Below are 14,985 nucleotides of genomic sequence, written 5' to 3' on the forward strand. Positions count from 1 at the left end.
GGCGTTAAACGCCAAAATTCTTAAGCTGACTTAGAACGCCAGTTTGAGCCATCAAATATTGGACAGAGTATGGACTATTATATATTTCTGGAAAGCCCAGGATGTCTACTTTCCAACGCAATTGAGAACGCGCCAATTGGGCTTCTGTAGCTCCAGAAAATTCATTTCGAGTGCAGGGAGGTCAGAATCCAACAGCATCTGCAGTCCTTTTTCAGCCTCTGAATCAGAGTTTTGCTCAGGTCCCTCAATTTCAGCCAGAAAATACCTGAAATTACAGAAAAATACGAAAACTCATAGTAAAGTCCAGAAAAGTGAATTTTAAATAAAAACTAATAAAAATATAATAAAAACTAACTAAAATATACTAAAAATATACTAAAAACAGTGCCAAAAAGCGTATAAATTATCCGCTCATCACAACACCAAACTTAAATTGTTGCTTGTCCCCAAGCAACTGAAAATAAAATAGGATAAAAAGAAGAGAATATACAATGAATTCCAAAAACATCTATGAAGATCAGTATTAATTAGATGAGCGGGGCTTTTAGCTTTTTACCTCTGAACAGTTTTGGCATCTCACTTCATCCATTGAAGTTCAGAATGATTGGCTTCTATAGGAACTCAGAATCCTGATAGTGTTATTGATTCTCCTAGTTAAGTATGTTGATTCTTGAACACAGCTAATTTATGAGTCTTGGCCGTGACCCTAAGCATTTTATTTTCCGGTATTACCACCGGATACATAAATGCCACAGACACATAACTGGGTGAATCTTTTCAGATTGTGACTCAGCTTTGCTAGAGTCCCTAATTAGAGGTGTCCAGAGCTCTTAAGCACACTCTTTTTGCTTTGGACCACGACTTTAACTGCTCAGTCTCAAGTTTTCACTTGACACCTTCACGCCACAAGCACATGGTTAGGGACAACTTGGTTTAGCAGCTTAGGCCAGGATTTTATTCCTGAGGGCCCTCCTATCCACTGATGCTCAAATTCTTGGATCCTTTTTATTACCCTTGCCTTTTGGTTTAGGGCTATTGGCTTCTTCTGCTTGCTTTTTCTTTCTTTTTCTCTCTCTTTTTTTTTCACTGCTTTTTCTTGCTTCAAGAGTCAATTTTTTTGATTTTTCAGATTATCGATAACACTTCTCCTTTTCCATCATTCTTTCAAGAGCCAACAATTTTAACATTCATAAACAACAAATTCAAACATATGCACTTTTCAAGCATTCATTCAGAAAATAAGAGTATTGCCACCACATCAAAATAATTAAACTGTTTTAAAATTTGAAATTCATGTACTTCTTTTTCTTTTTTAATTAAAAACACGTTTTATTTAAGAAAGGTGATGGATTCATAGGACATTCATAGCTTTAAGACCTAAACTTTAAATTTTATTAATCATGGAATAACATTAAAACTCAAAAATAAATATAAGAGCAAACTAATAATAATAGAAGACAGAAAAGTTAAAAACAGAAAAGTAAATGACTCTTAAAATAGACTCTTAATAATAAAGGTTATCACAGAGTTAGGACTCAACAACCTTGATCTTGAGAAGTGGATGCTCCCTCAATCTGTGGGGTGCTTGGTCCTTCAAGGGAGAGCTTCTGGCGCTTCAGCTCCTGTAGCTCATGCCCCTGCTTCTCCTGTTCCTTCAGCAGTTTGCAGAGCATGCAGTTTTGATTCTGCTGTTCTTCCTTAAGTTGTTCCATAGCTTCTTGCAGCTTGGTAACAGATGCTTCTAGGCGGGTCTAGTAGTCAATTTCAGGAATTTCTGGGAGGAACTCCTGCGCCCTCCTTTTTATCAAGTTGTCTTGCACTTGTCCTTCCATTGACTTCTTGGTGATTGGGTGTTCGATTGGGATGAATTCATCTACTCCCATCCTCACCCCAGCATCTTTACATAGCAGAGAAATTAAGCTTGGGTAGGCCAGTTTGGCTTCAGTGGAGTTCTTGTTTGCAATTGTGTAAATCTCACAAGAAATCAGATGATGAATCTCCACTTCCTTTCCAAGCATAATACAATGAATCATCACCGCTCTTTTGACAGTGACCTCAGAGCAGTTGCTAGTGGGCAATATAGAACGCCCAATGAAGTCCAACCAGCCTCTTGCAACTGGTTTGAGATCTCCCATCTTGAGTTGGTTTGGGACGCCTTTTGAATTAGTTATCCACTTAGTTCCAGGGAGGCATATGTCCCCTAGAACTTGATCCAACCCTTTATCTACTCTCACCATTCTCCTATTAAAGAAATCTGGATCATCTTGTAGTTGAGGCAGTTTGAAGGCCTCTCTTATTTTGTCCAGATAGAAGTAAATAAGCCTCCCTCTTACCATGGTTCGGTAGGTATGAAAGGCGGTTCCAGTTATTCTCTGCTTATCTGTTAGCCACAAATTTAAGTAGAATTCCTGAACCATGTTTCTTCCAACCTTTGTTTCAGGATTAGCTAGAATTGCCCATCCTCTGTTTCAAATTTGCTCTTGAATCTCCGGATATTCATCTTTCAGATTGAATTTAACTTCCGAGATCACTGACCTCAGACCCATTATTTTGTGGTAATGGTCTGCATGTTCTTTGGTTAGGAACCTCTCTTGATTCCAAAGACTCTTTGGAGTATTCTCTTTCTTGCCTCTTGATTTGGTTTGTTTTCCCTTAGGTGCCATGATCTTGACGAGTCTTAGCTCAGTGATCACAGAAAAATACACCAAACTTAGAGGTTTGCTTGCCCTCAAGCAAAAGAAAGGAAAGGAGAGAGAGAGGAGAAGAGGCAAATTTGAATGGTGGAGAGGAGGGGATGGCTGAATGTGTTTTTATAAGAGGAGGGGAGGGATTTCAAAAATTTTGAAAGAGATACGCCATAGAGATATGATTGGTGGAAGAAAATAAAATCATGATATGAAAAAGATGAGATTTTCAATTGAAAAAAATATAAAGAGGTTAAATCTGATAATTTGGTTATGCATCTAAGAAATAAGAGATAATATGATGGGTTTGAAAAGATTTGAAAAGAAATTGAAAAGATACTTGAGTTTTTGAAGAAGATTTGGGAAGGATTTGAAAGAAAATTGAAAAGAGATTTAGAGAATTGTTGAATTTTTGAAAATTGAGGGTGAATAATGAAAGTTTGAAACATGGTTATGCATAAAATTATGAGTTAAAATATGAAAATTTGAAAAAAATTTGAATTTGGAAACAAAATCTCCTCCCCCTCCCTTTCTGGCGTTAAACGCCCAATTGTTGGCCATTATGGGCGTTTAACGCCTAGCCAGGTACCCTGGCTGGCGTTAAATGCCAGAAACCCCTTTATCACTGGGCATTTTGCTGAACGCCCAGGATGCTGCAATTCTGGCGTTAAACACCCAGAATGGTACCAATTCTGGCGTTTAACGCCCAAAATGGTACCTTTACTGGCGATAAACGCCCAGAATGGTACCCATTCTGGCGTTTAACGCCCAAAATGCCCTTTACTGGCGTTTTCTTGTCAGCAAGCTCCTTTACTCTGCTCTTTGCACTGAATCCTTCTGTAACTCTGTGAATTCCTTCAATTTTGATGATTAACCTTTGAAGAAAATGTATATCAAATTTCTACAAGTATTATTTAAAACAAATAACCTGCTAATGGCTGGGTTGCCTCCCAGCAAGCGCTTCTTTATTGTCTTTAGCTGGACCTTTACTGAGCTTCATTCAAGCCTCAGTTTTGAGCATTCTTGCTCAAAATTGCTTTCAAGATAATGTTTGATTCTCTGTCCATTAACAATGAACTTTTTGTCAGAATCAATATCTTGAAGCTCAACATATCCATGTGGTGACACTCCTGTAATCACATATGGTCCCCTCCACCGGGATTTTAATTTCCCGGGGAATAATCTGAACCTAGAGTTGAACAGCAGAACTTTTTGTCCTGGCTCAAAGACTCTGGATGACAATTTCTTGTCATGCCACTTTTTTGCTTTTTCCTTATAAATTTTTGCATTTTCAAAAGTATTGAGTCTGAACTCCTCTAGCTCATTTAGCTGGAGCAATCTTTTCTCACCAGCTAACTTAGCATCCAAGTTTAGGAATATGTTTGCCCAGTAGGCTTTATGTTCCAGTTCCACGGGCAGATGACAGGCCTTGCCATACACAAGCTGGTATGGAGAGGTTCCTATAGGAGTCTTGAATGCTGTTCTGTATGCCCACAGAACATCATCCAAGCTTTTTGCCCAATCCTTTCTACGGGCAATTACAGTCCGTTTCAGGATTCTTTTTAGCTCTCTATTAGAGACTTCAGCCTGCCCATTTGTCTGTGGATGATACGGAGTTGCTACTTAGTGGCTAATTCCATATCGGACCATAGCAGAGTAAAGCTGTTTATTGTAGAAATGGGTGCCCCCATCACTGATGAGTACTCTGGGAACACCAAATCTGCTGAAAATATATTTCTGAAGGAACTTCAGCACAGTCTTGGTATCATTAGTGGGTGTGGCAATTGCCTCTACCCATTTAGATACATAGTCTACTGCCACCAGAATGTAAGTGTTTGAGTATGATGGTGGGAAAGGACCCATGAAGTCAATACCTCATACATCAAACAACTCAATCTCTAAGATCTCTTGTTGAGGCATGGCATAACCATGAGGTAAGTTGCCAGCTCTTTGGCAACTGTCACAGTTACACACAAACTCTCGGGCATCTCTATAGAGAGTAGGCTAGTGGAAGCCACATTGGAGGACTTTAGTGGTTGTGCGCTCACTTCCGAAATGTCCTCCATACTGTGATCCATGGCAATGCCACAGGATCTTCTGTGCCTCCTCTCTAGGGATGCATCTGCGGATCATTCCGTCTGCACATCTCTTAAAGAGATATGGTTCATCCCACAAGTAGTACTTTGCATCAGAAATTAGTTTTTTCTTTTGCACCCTGCTGTACTACTGGGGTATGAACCTTACAACTTTATAATTTGCAATGTCTGCAAACCATGGTGCTTCCTAAATGGCAAAGAGTTGTTCATCTGGAAAGGTCTCAGAGATCTCAGTAGAAGGGAGGGACGCCCCAACTACTGGTTCTATCCGGGATAGGTGATCAGCTACCTGGTTCTCTGTCCCTTTTCTGTCTCTTTTTTCTATATAAAACTCTTGCAGAAGCACACCCATCTTATGAGCCTGGGTTTTGAATCCTGCTTTGTGAGTAAATATTTAAGAGCAGCATGGTCAGTGTACACAATTACTTTTGATCCTACTAAATAGGATCTAAACTTGTCAATGGCATAAACCACTGCTAGCGGCTCTTTTTCTGTGGTTGTGTAATTCTTCTGTGCGTCATTTAGAACACGACTGGCATAGTAAATGACGTGCAGAAGCTTGTTATGCCTTTGTCCCAACACTGCACCAATGGCATGGTCACTGGCATCACACATTAGTTCGAATGGTAATGTCCAATCTGGTGCAGAGATGACTGGTGCTGTGACCAACTTAGCTTTCAGGGTTTCAAATGCTTGCAGACACTCTGTGTCAAACACAAATGGCGTGTCAGCAGCTAGCAGGTTGCTTAGAGGTTTTGCAATTTTTGAAAAATCCTTTATGAACCTCTTATAGAATCCTGCATGCCCCAGAAAGCTTCTGATTGCCTTAACGTTAGCAGGTGGTGGTAATTTTTCAATCACCTTGATGAGCGGATAATTTATACGCTTTTTGGCATTGTTTTTAGTATGTTTTTAGTAGGTTTTAATTAGTTTTTGTTATATTTTTAGTAGTTTTTATATAAAATTCACTTTTATGAACTTCACTATGAGTTTGTGTGTTTTTCTGTGATTTCAGGTAACTTCTGGCTGAAATTGAGGGACCTGAGCAAAAATCTGATTCAGAGGCTGAAAAAGGACTGCAGATGCTGCTGGATTCTGACCTCCCTGCACTCGAAGTAGATTTTCTGGAGCTACAGAAGCCCAATTGGTGCGTTCTTAATTGCGTTGGAAATTAGACATCCAGGGCTTTCCAGCAATATATAATAGTCCATACCTTGCCCAAGATTTGATGGCCCAAACCGGCGTTCAAAGTCAGCATCAGAATTCCCGGCGTTAAACGCCGGAACTGGCACAAAAGTGGGAGTTAAACGCCCAAACTGGCACAAAAGCTGGCGTTTAACTCCAATAGAAGTCTCTACACGAAAATGCTTCAATGCTCAGCCCAAGCACACATCAAGTGGGCCCGAAAGTGGATATTTACGTCATTTACTCATTTCTGTAAACCCTAGGCTACTAGTTCTCTATAAATAAGACCTTTTTGCTATTGTATCTTTACCTCATGACACATTACACGTTTCATTTTGTATCTTCTATGGCATGAGTCTCTAAACCCCATGGTTAGGGGTGAGGAGCTCTGCTGTGTCTTGATGGATTAATGCAATTACTACTGTTTTTCCCTTTCAATCATGCTTGTTCTATTCCAAGATACCACTTGTTCTTCAACCTGATGAATGTGATGATCCGTGACACTCATCACCATTCTCACCTATGAACGTGTGCCTGACAACCACCTCCGTTCTACCTTCGATTGGGTGTGTATCTCTTGGATTCCTTAATCAGAATCCTCGTGGTATAAGCTAGAATCCATTGGCGGCCATTCTTGAGAATCCGGAAGGTCTAAACCTTGTCTGTGGTATTCTGAGTAGGATTCAAGGATTGAATGACTGTGATGAGCTTCAAACTCGCGAGTGTTGGGCATTAGTGACAGACGCAAAAGAATCACTAGATTCTATTCCGACATGATCGAGAACCGACAGATGATTAGCCGTGCTGTGACAAAGCGCGTTGAACATTTTCACTGAGAGGGCGGGAGGTAGCTATTGACAACAGTGAAACCCAACATACAGCTTGCCATGGAAGGAGCCTTGCGTGCTTGAAGAAGAAGATAGTAGGAAAGCAGAGATTCAGAAGACGGAGCATCTCCAAAACCTCAACCTGTTCTCCATTACTGCAAAACAAGTATTTATTTCATGTTCTACTTTTTACAATTAAATCTCAGAGTTATTGATATCCTGACTAAGAGTTACGAGATAAGCATAGCTTGCTTCAAGCCGTCAATCTCCGTGGGATCGACCCTTACTCACGTAAGGTATTACTTGGACGACCCAGTGCACTTGCTGGTTAGTTGTGTGGAATTACAAAAGTGTGATTGTGATTTCGTGCACCACACCTCTACCTTGGCTTGATCCACCTCTATTCCCATGCTTAAAATTTTGTGCCCAAAGACAATTCCTTCAGTCACCATAAAGTGACATTTTTCCCAGTTTAAGACCAGGTTAGTCTCTTGGCACCTTTTCAGGACAAGTGCTAGATGATCAAGACAGGAGCTGAATGAGTTTCCAAATACAGAGAAGTCATCCATGAAGACTTCCAGAAACTTTTCTACCATATCAGAGAAGATAGAGAGCATGCACCTCTGAAAGGTTGCAGGTGCATTGCACAGACCAAAAGGCATTCTTCTGTAAGCAAATACTCCAGATGGACATGTGAATACTATTTTCTCTTGGTATTGAGGACCCACTACAATTTGGTTGTAGCCTGAATAGCCATCCAAAAAGCAGTAGTATTCATGGCCTGCTAGTCTCTCTAGCATCTGGTCTATGAATGGTAAAGGAAAATGATCCTTTCTGGTGGCTATATTGAGCCTTCTGTAGTCAATACACATACGCCACCCTGTAACTGTTCTTATGGGAACCAGTTCATTCTTTTCATTATGAACTACTGTCATGCCTCCCTTCTTGGGGTCAACTTAGACAAGGCTCACCCAGGGGCTATCAGAAATAGGATAAATAATCCCAGCCTCTAGTAGCTTAGTGACCTCTTTCTGCACCACCTCCTTCATGGCTGGATTTAGCTGTCTCTGTGGTTAAACCACTGGCTTAGCATCATCCTCCAATACGATCTTGTGCATGAATCTTGCTAGGCTAATGCCCTTAAGATCGCTTATGGACCACCCAAGAGCTGTCTTGTGTGTCCGTAGCACTTGTATTAGTGCTTTCTCTTCTTGTGGATTTAAAGCAGAGCTTATGATCACTGGAAAAGTGTCACCCTCTCCCAGAAATGCATATTTCAGGGATGGTGGTAGTGGTTTGAGCTCGGGTTTAGGAGGTTTCTCCTCTTCCTGAGGGATTTTTAGAGGTTCTTTAATTTCCTCTGGTTCCTCCAGATCAGGCTAAACATCTTTAAAGATGTCCTCTAGCTCTGATTCAAGACTCTCAGTCATATTGATCTCTTCCACCAAAGAGTCAATAATATCAGTGTTCATGCAGTCATTTGATGTGTCTAGATGCTGCATAGCTTTGACAGCATTTAACTTGAACTCATCCTCATTGACTCTCTGGGTCACTTCCCCTTTTTGTACATCAATAAGAGTTCGTCCAGTTGCTAGGAAAGGTCTTCCTAGAATGAGAGTTGCACTCTTGTGCTCCTCCATTTCCAGCACTACAAAGTCAGTGGGAAAGGCAAATGGCCCAACCTTGACAATCATGTCCTCAATTATGCCTGATGGATATTTAATGGAGCCATCAGCATGTTGAAGATATATCCGGGTTGGTTTGACTTCTTCAGTCAACCCAAGCTTTTTGATAGTAGATGCAGATATTAGGTTGATACTTGCTCCAAGGTCACATAGAGCTATCTTAGTACAAGCACCCTCTAATGTGCATGGTATCATAAAGCTTCCTGGATCTTGAAGCTTTTCTGGTAAGCTTTTCAGAATGACTGCACTGCATTCTTCAGTGAGAAACACTTTTTCAGTTTCTCTCCAATCCTTCTTATGACTTAAGATCCCTTTCATGAACTTAGCATAAGAGGGTATTTGCTCGAGTGCCTCTGCAAACTAGATCTTTATCTCAAGAGTCCTGAGAGAGTCTGCAAAGCGGGCAAATTGTTTATCCTGTTCCACTTGGCGGAGTTTCTGAGGATAAGGCATCTTGGCTTTATATTCTTCAACCTTAGTTGCTGCAGGTTTATTCCCTACAGAAGTGGTTGGAGAAGCCTTCTTAGAGGGGTTATGGTGTGCGAAATCGTGATCATTCCTTCCTTGGTGTGTGCTTGGGCTGAGCATTGAGCTTTACACGTGTAGAGGTCTTTCTTGGAGTTGAACGCCAGTTTGTAAGCTGTTTCTGGCGTTTAACTCCACTTTGCAACCTGTTTCTGGCGTTTGACTCCAGAATGCAGCATGGAACTGGCATTCAACGCCAGTTTACGTCATCTATCCTTAATCAAAGTATGGACTATTATATATTGCTGAAAAGCCCTGGATGTCTACTTTTCAACGCATTTGAGAACGCGCCATTTAGAGTTTTGTAGCTACAGAAAATCTATTTTGAGTACAGGGAGGTCAGAATCCAACAACATCTGCAGTCCTTCTTCAACCTCTGAATCTGATTTTTGCTCAAGTCCCTCAATTTCAGCCAGAAATTACCTGAAATCACAGAAAAACACAAAAACTCATAGTAAAGTCCAGAAATATGATTTTTATTTAAAAAATAATAAAAATATACTAAAAACTAACTAAATCATACTAAAAACTATGTAAAAACAATGCCAAAAAGCGTATAAATTATCCGCTCATCACAACACCAAACTTAAATTGTTGCTTGTCCCCAAGCAACTGAAAATCAAATAGGATAAAAAGAAGAGAATATACTATAAATTCCAAAATATCAATGAAACTTAGCTCCAATCAGATGAGCGGGACTTGTAGCTTTTTGCCTCTTGAATAGTTTTGGCATCTCACTTTATCCATTGAAGTTCAGAATGATTGGCATCTATAGGAACTCAGAGTTCAGATAGTGTTATTGATTCTCCTAGTTCAGTATGTTGATTCTTGAACACAGCTACTTTTTGAGTCTTGGCCGTGGCCCTAAGCACTTTGTTTTCCAGTATTACCACCGGATACATAAATGCCACAGACACATAACTGGGTGAACCTTTTCAGATTGTTACTCAGCTTTGCTAAAGTCCCCAAGTAGAGGTGTCCAGGGTTCTTAATCACACTCTATTTTTGCTTTGGACATTGACTTTAACCGCTCAGTCTCAAGTTTTCACATGACACCTTCACACTATAAGCACATGGTTAGGGACATCTTGGTTTAGCCGCTTAGGCCAGGATTTTATTCCTTTAGGCCCTCCTATCCACTGATGCTCAAAGCCTTGGATCCTTTTTATTACCCTTGCCTTTTGGTTTTAAGGGCTATTGACTTTTTGCTCTTGCCTTTTGGTTTTAAGAGCTTTTGGCTTTTTCTGCTTGCTTTTTCTTTTTCTTTCTTTTTTTTCGCTATATATTTTTTTTTCTGCAAGCTTTTGTATTCACTGCTTTTTCTTGCTTCAAGAATCATTTTTATAATTTTTCAGATTATCAAATAACATGTCTCCTTTTTCCTTATTCTTTAAGAGCCAACATATTTAACATTCATAAATAACAACTTCAAAAGACATATGCACTGTTCAAGCATTCATTCAGAAAACAAAAAGTATTGTCACCACATCAAAATAATTAAACTAGTTTCAAGGATGAATTTGAAACCATGTACTTCTTGTTCATTTGTAATTAAAGCATTTTTCATTCAAGAGAGGTGATGGATTCATATTCACTACTTTAAGGCATAGACACTTGAACACTAATGATCATGTAATAAGACACAAATATAGATAAACATTTAACATAAAAATGAAAAACAGAAAATTTAAGAACAAGGAATGAGTCCACCTTAGTGATGGTGGCGTTTTCTTCTTGAGGAACCAATGATGTCCTTGAGCTCTTCTATGTCTCTTCCTTGTCTTTGTTGCTCCTCCCTCATTGCTCTTTGATCTTCTCTAATTTCATGGAAGATGATGGAGTGCTCTTGATGTTCCACACTTAGTTGTCCTATGTTGGAACTTAATTCTCCTAGGGAGGTGTTGATTTGCTCCCAAAAATTCTGTGGAGAAAAGTGCATCCCTTGAGGCATCTCAGGGATTTCTTGGTGATGAGCTCCTTCATGCGTCTCTTGAGATCCATGAATAGGCTCTCTTGTTTGCTCCATCCTTTTCTTAGTGATGGACTTGTCCTCTTCAATGAGGATATCTCCCTCTATGTCAATCCCAGCCGAATTGCATAGATGGCAATTGAGGTGAGGAAAGGCTAACCTTGCCATAGTGGAGGATTTGTCAGCCACCTTGTAGAGTTCTTGAGGTATAATCTCATGAACTTCTACTTCCTCCCCAATCATGATACTATGGATCATGATGGCCCAGTCTATAGTAACTTCAGACCGGTTGCTAGTGGGAATGATTGAGCGTTGAATGAACTCCAACCATCCTCTAGCTACAGGCTTAAGGTCCAATCTTCTCAGCCGAACCGGTTTGCCTTTTGAGTCAATCTTCCATTGAGCTCCTTCCACACATATGTCTATGAGGACTTGGTCCAACCTTTGATCAAAGTTGACTCTTCTTGTGTAGGGGCGTGCGTTTTCTTCCATCATTGGTAGGTTGAACGCCATCCTTACATTCTCCGGACTAAAATCTAAGTATTTTCCCCGAACCATGGTGAGCCAATGCTTTGGATTCGGGTTCACACTTTGATCATGGTTCCTAGTGATCCATGTGTTTGCATAGAACTCTTGAACCATTAGGATTCCGACTTGTTGAATGGGGTTGGTTAGGACTTTCCAACCTCTTCTTTGGATCTCATGTCGGATCTCTGGATACTCATTTTTCTTGAGTTTGAAAGGGACCTCGGGGATCACCTTCTTCTTGGCCACAACATCATAGAAGTGGTCTTGAAGGGCTTTGGAGATGAATCTTTCCATCTCCCATGACTCAGAGGTGGAAGCTTTTGTCTTCCCTTTCCCTTTTCTAGAGGTTTCTCCGGTCTTAGGTGCCATCAATGGTAATGGAAAAACAAAAATCTTATGCTTTTACCACACCAAACTTAGAATATTGCTTGCCCTCGAGCAAGAGAAGAAAGAAAAGAAGAAGAAGAAGAGAAGATATGGAGGAGAGTGAGGGGGAGGTGTATTCGGCCAAGATAGAGGGGATAGGGTTGTGTGGTGTGAAAATGAAGGAGGGATGGAGGGGTTTATATAGTGAGGGGAGAGGGAGTAGGTTCGGCCATAGTGGGTGTGTTTGGGTGGGAAAGTGATTTTGAATTTTGAAGGTAGGTGGGGTTTATGGGGAAGAGTGGATGGATGTGAGTGGTGGTAGGTGGTAATAGGGAAGAGAGATTGAGGTGATTGGTGAAGGGTTTTGGGGAAGGGTGTTTATTGGGAAGAGAGGATGAATGAGAAGAGGGAAGAATATGAGTGGAGGTAGGTGGGGATCCTGTGGGGTCCACAAATTCTGAAGTGATCCTGTGGGGTCCACAGATCCTAAGGTGTCAAGGATTTACATCCCTGCACCTTTTAGGCATGCAAAATGCCTTTGCATGCATTTCTGGCGTTTAAACGCCGAAGTGATGCTTGTTCTCGGCGTTCAACGCCCATGTGCAGCATGTTTCTGGCGTTGAACGCCAGCTTCATGCTTGTTTCTGGCGTTCAGCGCCAGCTCTTCTCAGGGTGTATTCCTGGCGTTTAAACGCCAGGATGTTGCTTGTTTCTGGCATTCAACGCCAGATCCATACTCTGTTCTGGCGTTGAACGCCAGCCAGATGCTCCTTACTGGCGTTTAAACGCCAGTAAGTTCTTCCTCTAGGGTGTGATTTTTCTTCTGCTGTTTTTTATTCTGTTTTTAATTTTTGTATTTATTTTGTGACTCCACATGATCATGAACCTAATAAAATATAAAAGAACAATAAAAATAAAAGTAGAATTAAATAAATAAAAATTGAGTTGCCTCCCAACAAGCGCTTCTTTAATGTCAATAGCTTGACAGTGGTCTCTCACGGAGCCACACAGGTGATCAGGTCAATTTTATAGACTCCCAACACCAAACTTAGAGTTTGGATGTGGGGATTCAACACCAAACTTAGAGTTTGATTTGGGGGCTTTGTTTGACTCTGTATTGAGAGAAGCTTTTTATGCTTCCTCTCCATTGTTACAGAAGGATAGCCTTGGGCCTTAAACACAAGGTAGTCCCCCTTCAATTGAAGGACTAATTCTCCTCTATTAACATCTATCACAGCTTCTGCTGTGGCTAGGAAAGGTCTTCCAAGGATGATGGATTCATCCTCATCCTTCCTAGTGTCTAGGATTATGAAATCAGCAGGGATGTAAAGGCCTTCAACCTTTACTAGCACGTCCTCTACTTATCCATAAGCCTGTTTTCTTGAGTTGTCTGCCATTTCTAATGAGATTCTAGCAGCTTGCACCTCAAAGATTCCCAGTTTCTCTATTACAGAAAGTGGCATGAGGTTTATCCCTGACCCAAGATCACACAGAGCCTTCTCAAAGGACATGGTGCCTATGGTACAAGGTATTAAGAACTTTCCAGGATCCTGTTTCTTCTGAGGCAATGTCAGTTGATCCATATCACTTAGTTCATTGATGAGCAAGGGAGGTTCACCTTCCCAAGTCTCATTACCAAATAAATTGGCATTTAGCTTCATGATTGCACCAAGGTACTTGGCAACTTGCTCTTCAGTAACATCCTCATTCTCTTCAAAAGAAGAATACTCATCAGAGCTCATAAAGGGCATAAGGAGGTTCATTGGAATCTCTATGGTCTCTAGATGAGCCTCAGAGTCCTTTGGTTCCTCAAAGAGAAACTTCTTGTTGATCACTAGATGTCCCAGGAGGTCTTCCTCACTGGGATTCACGTCCTCTTCCTCTTTTGTGGGTTCGGCCATGATTGTTATATCAATGGCCTTGCGCTCTCTCTTTGAATTCTCTTCTGTATTGCTTGGGAGAGTACTAGGAGGTGTTTCAGTGATTTTCTTACTTAGCTGGCCCACTTGTGCCTCCAAATTTCTTATGGAGGACCTTGTTTCGCTCATGAAACTTAGAGTGGCCTTGGACAGATCAGAGACTAAGTTTGCTAAATTAGAGGTATTTTGTTCAGAGTTCTCTGTTTGTTGCTGAGAAGATGATGAAAAAGACTTGCTATTGCTGAGCCTGTTTCTTCCACCATTATTAAAGCCTTGTTGAGGCTTTTGTTGATCCTTCCATGAGAAATTTGGATGATTTCTCCATGATGAATTATAGGTGTTTCCATAAGGTTCACCCATGTAATTTACCTCTACTATTGTAGGGTTATCAGGATCATAAGCTTCTTCTTCAAAAGATGCCTCTTTAGTAATGTTGGAAGCATTTCGCCATCCATTCAGACTTTGGGAAATCATGTTGACTTGCTGAGTCAACACTTTGTTCTGAGCCAATATGGCATTCAGAGCATCAATTTCAAGAACTCTCTTCTTCTGAGGCGTCCCATTATTCACGGAATTTCTCTCAGAAGTATACATGAATTGATTATTTGCAACCATGTCAATAAGTTCTTGAGCTTCTGCAGGCGTTTTCTTTAGGTGAATGGATCCACCTGCAGAATGGTCCAGTGACATCTTGGAGAACTCAGACAGACCATAATAGAATATATCCAAAATGGTCCATTCTAAAAGCATGTCAGGAGGACACCTTTTGGTCATCTGCTTGTATCTTTCCCAAGCTTCATAGAGGGATTCACCATCTTTTTGCTTGAAGGTCTGAACATCCACTCTAAGCTTGCTCAGCTTTTGAGGAGGAAAGAACTTAGCCAAAAAGGCCGTGACTAGCTTATCCCAAGAGTTCAGGCTATCTTTAGATTGTGAGTCCAACCATGTTCTAGCTCTGTCTCTTACAGCAAAAGGAAAAAGCATGAGCCTGTAGACTTCAGGATCTACTCCATTAGTCTTAACAGTCTCACATATCTACAGGAACTCAGTTAAAAACTGATAAGGATCTTCTGATGGAAGTCCATGGAATTTGCAGTTTTGTTGCATTAGAGCAACTAATTGAGGTTTTAGCTCAAAATTGTTTGCTCCAATGGTGGGGATTGAGATGCTTCTTCCATCAAACTTGGAAGTAGGTGTAGTA

The 14,985-nt window shown here is 40.7% G+C and overlaps 1 non-coding gene across 1 annotated transcript; it reads left to right on the top strand.

Moving 5' to 3' along the window:
* Positions 1-14,528: 14,528 nt before the first annotated feature.
* LOC148565131 (small nucleolar RNA R71) lies at positions 14,529-14,636 on the top strand. Its single transcript, XR_015884009.1, has one exon. It is a non-coding gene; the product is annotated as a small nucleolar RNA R71 (small nucleolar RNA).
* Positions 14,637-14,985: the final 349 nt, after the last annotated feature.

This window comes from Arachis ipaensis, chromosome B5 (assembly GCF_059453495.1).
Source record: "Arachis ipaensis isolate K30076 ecotype BB chromosome B5, ASM5945349v1, whole genome shotgun sequence".
In the NCBI taxonomy this organism is placed as follows: domain Eukaryota; kingdom Viridiplantae; phylum Streptophyta; class Magnoliopsida; order Fabales; family Fabaceae; genus Arachis; species Arachis ipaensis.